At 43.7% G+C, this 13,988-nt stretch overlaps 2 protein-coding genes across 3 annotated transcripts in view; one reads left to right on the plus strand and one right to left on the minus strand.

Annotated features, from left to right (window-relative positions):
- LOC137536564 (synaptotagmin-15-like) overlaps positions 1-13,988 on the minus strand; it is a 147,945-nt gene that overhangs the window by 52,629 nt on the left and 81,328 nt on the right. The gene's annotated exons all lie outside the window — the stretch shown is intronic.
- The window catches only part of LOC137536563 (GRIN2-like protein), a 296,606-nt gene continuing 296,389 nt past the window's right edge, over positions 13,772-13,988 (plus strand). For both annotated transcript variants that reach the window (XM_068258805.1, XM_068258806.1), the window contains exon 1: positions 13,772-13,863. The gene's annotated coding sequence lies outside the window, so the exon portion shown is untranslated. The remainder of the gene's footprint in view (positions 13,864-13,988) is intronic.

Consider the following 13,988-nt stretch of genomic DNA (forward strand, 5'->3'; position numbering starts at 1 on the left):
GTTTGATCCAAAGACAGATAGCAATCTGTAGCAAGACAAACACTTGGTGTGAGCGCAATCTCAGCTACAAGCCCAGCATTGGCTATCACGGGCCCCGACCAGAGCGCTCACCTGATTCAAATACTAGCCCTCGCCAATTGGAGCTCAGAGTGCCAGCTGATCAGCTGATACGCAGGGAGACACGTGGCTACTGTTGCATAGACGGAGACGCGTCCTCCGCCTACCGCACTGCACGTCCGCCTAACGCACTGCACGTCTGTGAATCAGTGCCAGGGACGGCAACAAACTGTGAGTCAGCGGCAGGGCCATCGGCGGTGGCCTACCGAGACCTTACAATGAGTCTTTCCCAATCTCCCAGATACAGGGCCGGCGATGGCGGCCTGCCAAGACCTTACAGTACCCCTCCCCCTAGGAGTGTACTCCGAACACTCCAAACCAACTTCATTAACTTGTCCTCAATCCCTTTTAAAGGGTGAAGGAGGAGCACACATGACAAAATGCTTTTCTGGATAGATACCTTGCGTGCTTAGCTGAGTTCTCTCCACCTCAGCTAAGCATGGTAGTTTTTCCAACTCTTAGGTTTGTTGGGACATGATTGGACTATGTGTCCTGAATCACCACAATAGAAACATAAACATTTAATTTTCCTATGAGTTCTCTCTAACTTAGAGACTTTTTAAACCCTTATTTGCATTGGTTTCTCAGTGACAATAGTATTGGTGTTGTTAAGAGGAACAGTTGCAGGAATAATCACATTAGACCTTTGAGCAATACATGAAGATTTTTAAACACCATCACATTTAGTGGGCAGTACCCGTCTACTTAAAGGAGGTCCCTGGACCCCATTTAAGTGCTGAAGTTGCAACTTATTTTTCTTTATAAGACACGTAACTGCAAAGTGCCCTGCCTGCACCCCCACAATACAAACACAAACCCCCAAGCCTTCTCCTGGTTTTCTCCACTACAGTTAACCTAGCACCACCTAACTGCATGGGTTCAGGATCATCGAACATACAAGGGTTTGAAACAGATTCTAGAGGATCATCAAACATAGGAGATTCTGAAGTAGATTCCATAAGATCATCCAGAATAGGAGACTCCAGAATAGGAGATCATCCAGAGGATCCTCAGGGATCGGGGAAACTGTCACATGAAACTTTGCCTGACGGCATTGTCTGACACGCCTGTCAACCCTGATTGCCAAAGTAATAGCATCTTCAAGAGAAGCAGATACTTGATGACTGACTAGGATATCATTAACAGTATCTGAGAGTCCAAACAGAAATTTATCCATGAGAGCAGAATCATTCCAATTAGTCAAAACAAACCATTATTTAAATTCTGTGGCATACTCCTCTACTATCCAGCGACCTTGTCGCAAGTTCCTTAACTTTTGAACTGCAGTAGAGGTGACATCAGGATCAGAGTTGTTGTTGAGCAGAAACTTGTTCAGTGAGGACATTAACAGCCTGTGTGAGGATCAATATTTGCTGTTGTAATTCCTCCATGATGGAGACCCCCCCCGTTAGTCTCCTTTGAATAGGGGATTCGGGCCTGTGACACTGTCAGGCTTGTCTGGCTACGTGCTATAGGTCAGGCTGTATGCCCATATGATTGACTTATAACCCAGCCCTAACACCTGAGGAAACGCCTGTTTAGTAATAAAACTACAAAACCCCCTGCAGGTAGATGTATCATACAACCTGGCAAATAGCAATCACCATACACAGCAAGGTAGTGCAAACACAGTATACTTGAATAGTCACCTGAGGCCTTTGAGCTGAGGCAATCCAGACAAAAGTGTAATAACAATACAGATGCGTGTTCAGACAGGCCGGGTTCAGGGCAGGCAGCGTTCTGCAAAAATCCGAGGTTGGCAACAGGTAGTCCAATAGAGATGCGCGGTCAGGTACAAGCCGGGTCAATAACGAGTAATCCAATCTGCAAGAAGTTTGATCCAAAGACAGATAGCAATCTGCAGCAAGACAAACACTTGGTGTGAGCACAATCTCAGCTACAAGCCCAGCATTGGCTATCACGGGCGCCAACCAGAGCGCTCACCTGGTTCAAATACTAGTCCTGACCAATTGGAGCTTGGCATGTAAGCTTATCAGCTGACACGCAGGGAGACACGTGGCTACTGTTGCGTAGACGGAGCGCGCACTGAGACGTGTCCTCTTCCTGCCGCCCTGCATGCCTGTGAGTCAGCGGCAGGGACCGGAACAAACTGAGTCAGCGGCAGGGCCATCGGCGGTGACCTGCCTAGACCTTACAATGAGTCTTTCCCAATCTCCCAGATACAGGTTTGCAAATGACGGGCTACACGTCGTCCCCATCGCCACACCCTGTATCTGGAGGTATCTGTCACCGTCAAGTGTGAAGATATTATTCGTAAACAAAAATTTTAATAAGTCCAAAACAAAACTAGTGTGCGCAGCATCCTGCACCCCCAATTCCCCCAGGAAATTGGCCACCACCTAGACCCCGGGGCCATGGGGGATGCATGAGTAGAGGGACTCGACATCAAGAGACACTAAAAGGGTGCCTTGTGGGACCACAATATCATCTAATACATGTAACAAGTGTGTAGTGTCCTTGATGTAGGAGGGTAACCCCTGTACATCAGGTTGTAGGTGTTTGTCTACATATATGCTTATTTTCTCCGTCAAAGAGTCCCTGCCCGAGACAGTTGGGCGTCCAGGAGGCTTCTGAAGGCACTTATGCACCTTTGGAAGTGCATGAAAAGTGGGAAGTATGGGGTTTAATACTTTAAAAAAGGATGTCACCTCATCATTAATGACACCTCTCACTCTAGCATCTTCAATCAAGGAAAACAAAATAGATTCACAACGATAAGCTCTCGACGCCGAGGCCATCACACAGCACCCCTGCTGGACCAAGAGGTCCATGCACATGGCCCTGTACTCAAGAGTTGTCAACACCTCAACACTGCCCCCTTTTGTAAGAGGGTTTTATGATCCAGTCTCTACGAGTGGTTAGAAAGTCAAAAGCCTCACATTCACTCTCAGTCAAATCAGATCCCCCACAGTGGCATATCTATGGAGCTATGGGCCCCAGTTCGAGATTTACATTGGGGCCCCCCAAGCACTCCATACAATTGATACGGTGCAACAAAACCTGCCAATGTCATCAACTGTATTAGAGTTGCAAGAAGGGGATGGGGAACAGTTTGTTAATAACTACTATTCAAAGCATCTATAGAAGTGATTATTACCACCTCAGGACCAATAAACAGCTTATACTTTGGTTTAGGAAGGGCGCCATGCAGTCGCTACCTCTGCAACCCCTATTGCTATGCCACTGATCCCCCATTATTGGTCACATTTAGCTTAGCAACATACCTTTCAACTGCCCCAATGAAGCAACGTATACCCACATTAGTGGACAAAGGTGGAAAACGTGTAGATCTACTTGTGAATTGCTCGTTAATGGTGACATAGTGTGGTATTAAAGAATCACCATATAGGGCAGCCGCAGACGTCTCCAGATCATTCCCAGTATCAAACTTATTCAAATCAAAACGAAAATTAAGGTCTTACAAGGCCTCACTGTCTCCCTGAGTAAGGGTCAATGATAACGAGGAGGGCACAGATTTTCTAATATTTCGCTTCTGCATAGTGGATTGTAAAAACAGTTTCCTACAAAATAGATGTAAATCAACAACAAGGTCAAATCTATACACCTGCTGCGGTGGACAGAAGCCCAAACCTCGATTTAATAATTGGCTAACTGAACTGGGTAAATCCTCACCCGTAAGGTTAATCACTTGTAAATTGTCACGTACAAATCTGTCCCTTCATTATCTTTTACAACTTCACCCAATATGGGTCTGTTTACTCTAAAAAAGGAGCTGAAGATGATACTGAGGACGACTGCGGTCATGAAATAATTTTTTTATCCCATAGAATTACAAGATCCTTATTGTATTTTTTAATATGCTGTTCCAATTGTTCGTTCAGTTTTTTTTATATAACAGCTGTTTTCAGCTCAGCTGTTATTTTCTCAATTTCACCATCAAGATTGATTAATTCAGCCTCATCTAAATCATTCATCAGTGACAAGCACACGTGTGCACAGTTTTCAAAAGCTTCCCACTTCCTTTTGAATTCTGGACTCCAATTTATTCTGTGTGGGAGTATTTGAAACCTGAGCAATAGGGGGGAAAAATTATCATCTATGTATTCTTTATTGTATTTAATATTCCACCACAAATGAGATTTTTTTCTCATATAATTACTCAAGCTTCCTAATTCCAGTGTTAATGGCCTGCTGTGCATCCCTGCTGACCGCCGTCTGCGCACAGTCACTCTCCACCTGTGTCACAAGGTTGTCTCACTGCAGCATTCTAACACGGTCAAAGGTATCAAACCGCCACCCAGGTCCCTAGAGAGACCATTTAACCCCTCATTAACTGGGTCTTCACTGGCTAAGATGGCGACAAAATGTATCTGACACCAAAAAATCCTTCAAAATACGCTTAGGTTACGTTGTCCTGCCAAGAACTATAATAATCTCAATAGTGGCAATAAGAAAATGTAATGTCATATGGTTCGTGGATTTGTATTAGCTAAACATTAATGGTACCCATACATCTAGCGACTTGGTGGCCTATCGACCATCTGATTCGATAATAATTATCAAATCGGATAAAAATCTGTGGCACCAAGTGCACACCCAATTGACGATGCAACCAATTTCTGTCTGAGAATGTCGATAGGACATGCTGCAAGATGTTGAGCCCGTTGTGGTCAGTCAGGTACGTAGCGGTAAGGACGAGTGATGAATTAAATGAAACCCCCTGACGCTGTCCCCCCAATGTTCAATTTTCTGCCCATAATTATTCATACCCCTGGCAAATTTTGACTTAAATTTACTTTTATTCAACCAGCAACTAATTTTTTGACAGGAAATGACATAGGTGTCTCCAAAAAGGCAATAAGACATTATTGTGGGAAAAAAAATATTTCTAAGCTATTATTTACATTCGAGCAAAAGTGTCCAGTTCAAAATTATTCATACCCTTCACAAACTGTCACAGTCTTTTTGTGTGTCTTATATATATATATATATATCACCTAATTTTTTATGTAACTTGCTAGATCTCTTCACTTATAAAAATAAAGATAAGCATGACAATAGTTAGTAAATCCATAGTATAAATGCATTCCTATTTCAACACAACTTAATTAGCTTGGCAAAAAGCATCACATCTATAATGAATTCAGCATCTCTGGAGAACATGATTGCTGTAAAAGGATGCGTTAATTGCTCTTCATTGACCTTCAAAGGCAAAGAAATCTGATGACATTTTCAAGGTGTCCATCAAGCGAGACCTGTTATAATGACTCAACATTGTACGGTTGTTTGTATCAAGGCAACGAGTGAATTACAGCCTGGATCGGATAGCAATTTAAATCACATTTATGTACTATGTGTGCTCTATATCAAAGCAGGGAAGGATCTTTGATCAGTTGTCCATCTGTTATATATTTAGTTTAATGGAAACCTAACCTCATACTAGTGATTAGAGTCCTCCATGAAACCCAATCCTGTATTAATACACTCACAATTTACTTGATGAGAAGCACCTACAATGGTTTACAAAAAGTACTGGATATTTTACATTGACCTATTATTTTATTTTCAGTAATAGTAGACAGATTAACGTCTCTATGCAGTTGCCAGTAAGACCTCTTTTTCTACCAGAGGGAATTGCTTCACTGTCAACCTTGAGTGATCTCCTGGAAAATCAATCTTGGAAAAAAACCTACTGTACCAAGCCCTAAAATTATTAACTTGAAATCTGAATGGCAGCATTAGGTCTCAGCACACATGCCAGTACTAAAGTACTGCACCTGGATACAGCAATTTTAGTGCTACTGCATTGTGAATTAAATAGGAATATACGGTTGTATGGTCTATTATTATTATTATTATTATTATTTTGTCTTTTAAAAGTTATAAACAACAAAACCTCTGAATAGTGTTGAAAAAAAGCTAAGTATACACACTACATTTTGGTCTGCTGATAGTTGGCCAGGGCATTCATCCATGGAAAGACATAAGCCTGGTGCACACCTTCAATTTTGATTGGCCAATCACTGACCAATTTTATCACCATGTTGTATGAAACTTTATTTACACATTCTGTTGATAGGATTCAATATAAGTTGGTCATCATACTACATTGAGGTGGTAACATAGGCCAATCATTAGTCAATCAAAATCAAAGGGGTGTACCAGCTTTAAGGGTGCATGCACACACCTAGTTTTGATTGGCCATTCACTGGCCAATTTCACCACCTGCTTACCATATGAGCCAACAGATTTTCAATACTGTGAACAGATTTTGCAGGTAAGCTTTCATACTACATGGAAGTGGTAAAATTGGCCAATGACTTACCAATCAAAATTGGATGTGTGTATCAGGTTTAAGGATGGGCGAATTTGCCTAAACCAGTTTCACAAGTTCTTTTTCATAAAATTGCAACATTTTCCTTAAATTTCCACTATTTTGCTAATTTGTATTGAAGTCTTTGGGGACGATTTTCGCAGTTGATTGATATTGATTGATATTGACACCAAATTCAATAAGTATCTCAAAAATGAGAAATCCAGTATTTCACAGTGTGTAAAACACAACTCTTGTGTAGTTAAGTTGCTTTAACTACTTCAGGATCTTTGTTACACATATCCCCTGTATACTTCACTTGCGGATCAGGGGCGTAGTTATGCATATTGCTTACTTACCGCCACCATTCGTGATCCCTGCGCCATTTCCATTCACCTTGCCATCACAATCCCCTCCTTCCATGATTGAGGTATGGGAAACAGCTGTTCCCAGAACTGATCACCGTGCCTGTGAAAAATCAGAGCCTGCAGCAGCGAGACCCAGGCTCTCATTCAAAAAACCTGATGGTTCAGTGTTTCTATTAATAGAACACGGTTAGTGAAGCACCATCTTGTGGCCAAAAAGTAAAAATATTCCCAAATACACCATTATACACTGTTACATAGAAAAATATATTTTTTTATTGTATTTTTAATTCCAATTTCTTGTTAAAATAAAATACAAAAAAAATTACATCATTAAAAAAAACTACATAAATAGTTACTTTAGGGACGTTTTAATATTTATTTATTTATTTATTATTTATTTGTTGTATTTATAAAGCGCCAACATATTACGCAGCGCTGGACATTAATTTAGGTTACAGACAATATTTAGGGGTGACAAACAGCAATATGACAATACAGGAATACAAGAAAACCAGATCACACAGCACAGTATGAGTACAAGGTAATGCTTAGTCAGTCACTGGATGGGAGCATGGAGTTAGGCAAGTTAGGTTCACTCAAATGCATAGCATGGGTGCACAGTAATGGAGGTGCATGATCAGGTAGGATACAAAAGGAGTGAGGACCCTGCCCAAAGGCTTACAATCTAGAGGGAGAGGTAGGGACACGAGAGGTAGGGGACCAGAGTTCGGCTGTGGGTTTAGAGCAATTGTGAGGGGTGGTAGGCAAGAGTGAAAAGGTGAGTTTTGAGGGCCTTCTTGAAGGTGTTGAAGGAGGGGGCTGCCCTAATGGGTGGAGGTAGGGAGTTCCATAGTGTCGGAGCGGCTCTTGAGAAGTCTTGGAGGCGTGCATGGGACTGGGTGATGCGGGGGACGGTCAGGCGAAGTTCATTGGAGGAGCGGAGTGAGCGGCTTGGTGTGTATCTCTGAGTAAGATCAGAAATGTAGGTTGGACAGGTTTTGTGGATGGATTTGTAGGTCAGACACAATATCTTGAATCTGATTCTGGACTGGATAGGAAGCCAGTGGAGGGATTCACGGAGGGGAGCCGCCCTGGTGGAGCGATGGGAGGAGTGGATAATTCTGGCAGCCGCATTTATGATGGACTGCAGTGGGGCTATTCGGGTCTTAGGGAGTCCAGACAGAAGGGCATTGCAGTAGTCGAGGCGGGAAATTATGAGGGCATGGATGAGGAGTTTGGTGGTGGCAGGGGTCAGGAAAGGGCGAATCTTACAGATGTTACGAAGGTGGAAGTTGCAGGACTTTGTGAGGTTTTGGATGTGGGGAGTGAAGGAGAGTGCGGAGTCCAGGGTGACACCCAGACAGCGGGCTTGAGAGGTAGGGTGAATAGTAGTGTGGTTAACAGTGACTTGCACATCTGGGAGGTCCAGGGATGACCGGGGTGGGAAGATCATAAATTCCGTTTTGTCTAGATTTAGTTTTAGGAACCTAGCGGACATCCAGGAGGAGATGGCAGATAGGCAGGAGGAGACCTTGTCCATGGTAGTGGTGGATATGTCAGGGGTGTGGAGATAGATTTGGGTGTCATCTGCATACAGATGATAGTTAAAACCCATGGAGGAGATAACCTTGCCAATGGAGGATGTGTATAGGGAGAACAGTAGGGGGCCAAGGACCGAGCCTTGGGGGACTCCCACTGAGAGGTGGTTGGGGGTGGACGAGGACTCATTGAAGGAGGTCGTGAAGGAGCGGTTGGAGAGGTAGGATGAAAGCCAGGTCAGGGCGAGATCGTGAATGCCCATGGATTGGAGGGACTGGAGGAGTAGGGGATGATCTACTGTATCAAAAGCTGCTGAAAGGTCAAGGAGGAGGAGAATGGTGTATTTACCTTCAGCTTTAGCTAAGGCAAGGTCATTGACCACTTTGGTGAGAGCCGTTTCGGTTGAGTGGGCAGGCCGAAATCCAGATTGCAGTGGGTCTAGTAGTGAGTTGGCATTGAGGTACTGGGTCAGGCGTTTGTGAACCAGACGCTCAAGGAGTTTTGAGGCGAAGGGGAGGAGGGAGATCGGGCGGTAGTTGGAGGGTAGCGAGGGGTCGAGGGAGGGTTTCTTGAGCAGAGGCAGTACAGTGGCCTGCTTGAAGTCTGAGGGGAAGGTGCCTGTGGATAGGGAGAGGTTAAACATGGTAGTGAGGACTGGGGCCAGATCCGTGAAGTGAGGCTGAAGTAGATCAGAAGGGATAGGGTCAAGGGGGGAGGTAGTGGTATGGGAAGTCTGCAGTAGGTGGTTGACCTCCTCAGTGGTAGTAGGAGTGAAGGAGGTGAGGGGAGGATAGGGTGGAGAAGGAGTAGGTTGTGAGCAGGTGGGAGGTGAAGATTGAAGATTGGATATTTCCTGACGGATGGAGACTATTTTGTTGGTGAAGTGGGTGGCTAAATCTGTGGCAGAGAGGGAGGAAACAGAAGGTGGGGGGGGGGGGGGTGGGTTTAAGCAGGGAGTTGAAGGTGCTAAAAAGACGCCGGGGATTGGAAGCTTGTGCTCCGATGAGCTTGGTAAAGTATTCCTGCTTCGCATGAGCAAGGGCAGTGTGGAACTGCTGCAGGTTATGTATGTCATGAGGGTATATTGCTGTTAATTTTGCAAATAAAATCTTGTGATTAGTGATATATTATTAATAATCACTAAAGGGGAAAAATACACCTTTATTTCCAGATAAAATATTGTTGCCATAAATTGTACTAGGGACACAATTTAATTGTAATAACCAGGACAAATGGGCAAATAAAATGTGTGGGTTTTATGTATTGAACGACATTTTATTTTAAAGCTGTAATGGCTGAAAACTAAAAAATAATGATTTTTCTTCTTTTTTTCTTATTATTTTCTTTAAAATGCATATAAAATAATTCTTAGCAAAAAGTCTCACACAAAGAAAGCCTAAATTGCGTCAAAAAGAACATTATATAGATTATTTCGGTGTGATAAGGAACAATAAAGTTATCGGTGAATGAATGGGAGGAGCGTTGAAGTGTGAAAATTGTTTTGGTTTTCAAGGGTAAAAACCTGTGATCCTGAAGTCGTTAAAGTAAATCTGTAAATTTAAAAGAAAAAAATGTCAGTAGGGTGAAGCCTCCGGATGATCCAGAGGCTTTACCAATCCTCCGCAACCCCTGATGTCTAAAGCTATCCAATTGTGTGTAGGTCCATAAACTCAACACAACTCGACATTTTTACCTGGCTTGTACAGTTTTACTTTTAATGCAAGTGTTCCATTTTTTATAAAGAAAGGCAAATAGTCCTTAAAGTGAAACCTAAGTAGAAATAAAGGGATGAGATAAACAATTGTATCTATCCTCCCATTTCTAAGAATTACGTTTAGATATTTATTTATGCTATGTTTAGCTCATTGAAACAGTTTGTCCCTGTGTCTCAGAGTGCTCAAATATATGAACTCTTGACCTTTTTTTATCTATCCTCTCCTGACAGAAAACTGGGCTTCTGAGAGCAAAGTATTTTATGACTGTAATTCCATATCAGTGAGGAGAAAAACTCTTAGCTGTATAGCTGAATATTAACTCTTTTAGATTTCAGAAAAAGAAGAAAAGCATCACAGCATTAGCATATTTATTTGTGTGCTTGGCACTGTACATACACATGTCAATCTCATCATGTCAAGCCTCATCTTAAGCCTCATACGCAAATTTAAGCAAACTTGACCGAGACAATTGCACTGGGCTGTCTTGGCCGGGAATCTAACATGTATACAGCTGCCCCAAGACATAATGGATTGAGTTAACCCATGCTGCAGGACTCCACTCACTCAATGGCTTCCCGACGTCACCCTTCTCCTCTCCACTTAACAGTACATGCTCCTCAGCTTTCCCTAAACACCCTAAAAATCGATGAATGATTGTTAAGGGTGAAATTGTTTGAGTGCATGTAAGTAGCCTTAGGCTATGTGCATCTGAGAACTGTCAGGAAGTACTGTATACAACTTCTGAATCCTGCCCACTGGTCCGTCTTAGCCAGGGGCGTAGCAATAGGGGGTGCAGAGGTAGCAACCGCATCGGGGCCCTTGGGTCAGAGGGGCCCCAAAGGGCCCTCCCTCAACTGCAGTATATGCTCTCTATTGTTCCTGTGCTCATAAATAATCACTTCTATAGATACTTTGAATAGTGGTAATCATTAACAAGCTGTTCCCCATCCTCTTCTTGCACCTCTGACACTGTAGTTGCCATTTGCAGGTTTTGGTGCGCCGTGTCATTGTTATGTGTAGAGTGCTTGGGGGGCCCCAAAAAACTTGCATTAGGGCCCACAGCTCCTTAGCTACGCCACTGGTCTTAGCTTATTATCATTTAGGAAGATTTGTTGAATTGTGTTTTTCCACTTTGTTATTTCAATATGGATTGCAAAATAAAATTATAATCTTCCTGCAAAACAGAATAGAAATAGGGTCAGAAACCCCTGGGGATACTTGGGTTGATTTTAGGTGGTATTTGGAACAGTCATTTTCATGCTATTAAAGTGAGTTTTGTGGGTTATTAAAATGCATGTATAAGTATTTTTAGTTTAGTTTTACTGTGGGGCCAAGTGGAGGAAGAGGTCACTGTGGATGCTGGGGGAAGGAGAAGTCACAGTGGGTGCTGCTGTCAGGGAGACAGCATCATTCTCCCACACAGCTGAGGGAATGGCCACACTAAGATTCCTGTCCAATCACTCCAAAGTGTCGCATGGGTGGGCGGAGCTTATTATGATCAGGGCGGAGCTTCCTCTGCGCAGCCAAAGGGGCTATTTTATTGAAAATTTTCCCCCTCTGCACAAGCCTGCACAACCCTGGTTTCTAGCATAAATGAATGTTTGAAAAGCAATTAAATGGAAATAATGAATATGCCTAACATTTATACTGTATGTGTCAAGGGGTAATTGAGATGGTCTTGTTAACAGTAGGGGGTACTCCACAGACATCATCTTTCATCAAGTAGTTCAAGCTGTAGTGATGTTAAGATACACTCCATAAGAGAGCAGACCATGCATGAGTATTCAACATGCATCACATTCAGCACCTACAATATATAAAAAGCTTTAAACAAACCAGTAAGGTTAAAACAAAAAGTTACATCCATACGTCAGTAGGGGGAAGCCTCTGGATAATCCAAAAGCTTCCCCCAAAGTCTACAAACCCTCTGCTGCTGGACAGGAACTGTTTTCTCTCCCCTCTGTGTAGCCACAAGGAGCTGTTAATGCATAGAGAAAAAGACTGTGCACAAGCGGCTCCATGCTGCTGCACAGTCACGGGACATTTCCTGCACCTGTGCAGTGTGGGCACAATCATACATGAAGAGGAGTGTGGGTGCAAGCAATGCTCGACATTAATGTCAAAGAGTGTCTAGAGGTTCCTAATGCAGCCCAAGAGGGGAAGCAGCCTCCTTCTACTGAGGTAAGTATCTAACGTTTTGTGGGGGTGGAGCTGCAGGTGCCCTTTAACTACTTAAAGGGGTTCTTTCGCGAAAAAAGTAGGCAGTTAAAAAATGTGACAGATGACAGGTTTTGGGCCAGTCCATCTTTTTAAGGGGGATTCTCAGGGCTTTCTTTGTTTTCAACAGCATTTCCTGAACAACAGTTTAACTGCCAAAGTAGCAAGATACCAGCCGGCCTCCCTAATCACTTGCACACTATTATGTCAGTTAGATTTTGCAACTGTTGTTCAGGAAATGCTGTTGAAAACAAAGAAAGCCCTGAGAATCCCCCTTAAAAAGATGGACTGGCCCAAAACCTGTCATCTGTCACATTTTTTAACTGCCTACTTTTTTTTCGCGAAATAACTCCTTTAACCCTCCTGGCGGTTTGCAAAAAATCCGCCAGGGGGCAGCAAATCTTTTTTTTTAATTTTTTTTTTTTTTCATGTAGCGAGACAAAGTCTCGCTACATGATAGCCGCTGCTCAGCGGCATCCCCCCAGCCCCTCCGATCGCCTCCGGCGATCGGAGATCAGGAGATCCCGTTCAAAGAACGGGATCTCCTGGAGGGCTTCCCCCGTCGCCATGGCGACGGGCGGCATGACGTCACCGACGTCATCGACGTCGTGACGTCATTGGGAGTCCCGGCCTACCCCTTAGCGCTGCCTGGCACTGATTGGCCAGGCAGCGTACGGGGTCTGGGGGGGGGGGGTGGCGCGGCGAGCGGATCAGACTGCACACGCAGCTAGCAAAGTGCTAGCTGCGTGTTGCAAACCAAAAACTGTGCAAATCGGCCCAGCAGGGCCTGAGAAATCCCCCTGCGCGGCATAGCCCGTGCTCAGCACGGGCTTACCGCCAGGGAGGTTAAGGACCGAGGTGATTGAAATCTATGCTCTGTTGTGGTGGTTACCTGGCTGGCAGGGTGTAGATTTCAATCACCGCCGCAGCGCGCATCCGCCATTTTCGTCGCTCCCCGTCGAGCTCGCCGCTGAAGTCCTTAAGGTGGCAGACACCGCTGGTACTTAAATGGTTAAGATGTGCAGATTACAAAGGAAAATAAATGCTTAGAATTGTGTAAATAATTGACAACCAGGGTTTTTTTTAAGTTCACAGGTGTGCGTGTACATGTGCGTGTGCATGTGAGTGTGTGTGTGGGTAATAATGGAACACCAAATCACATCTGCACATCCATTAAACTATCATTTACAGTACAAGCAAATGTAATAAAAACAAGAAATGGCTCAAGAGCTAGATTAACCATCGCAGTCATCTGTTATGAAATACAGGAGATCTTTACATCTGGTGGTCTTTTAATTGGCAATTACCTGAGCACCTTGCTGTTAATGGCTGCAAGCACTGTAATTGTGCATGTCAATGAAGTCTTTATCCCATATAATAAAACCCCTGTGTCTCTACGTCTTCCTGTGTCCCTGTGTCCACACTTCCAGACATGACAGTTTGCTGTCTATGATCCTCATTGCATTGTGGGAAATAACAGTTTTGATCAACTGCCAACAAGCAACATCTCCCTGTGTGCATATACTTTGGACAGCGGTGGGGGACAGGCGAGCAGGGCGAGTCTGCGAGTGCATTGCGGTGGAGGGGGGGTAGCAGCATGACCTAGCACCAGGTTTTTTAACGGACTGGCCTTTTTACTAGTTTTAAATAAATACATAACCTCTGTTATACTGAAATGTCATAATAAAAGGAGCAAGGTATAATTTATCCCTCGCTCTATGACATTTTATTATCGTA

The sequence above is a fragment of the Hyperolius riggenbachi genome, chromosome 10 (assembly GCF_040937935.1).
Source record: "Hyperolius riggenbachi isolate aHypRig1 chromosome 10, aHypRig1.pri, whole genome shotgun sequence".
Taxonomy (NCBI): domain Eukaryota; kingdom Metazoa; phylum Chordata; class Amphibia; order Anura; family Hyperoliidae; genus Hyperolius; species Hyperolius riggenbachi.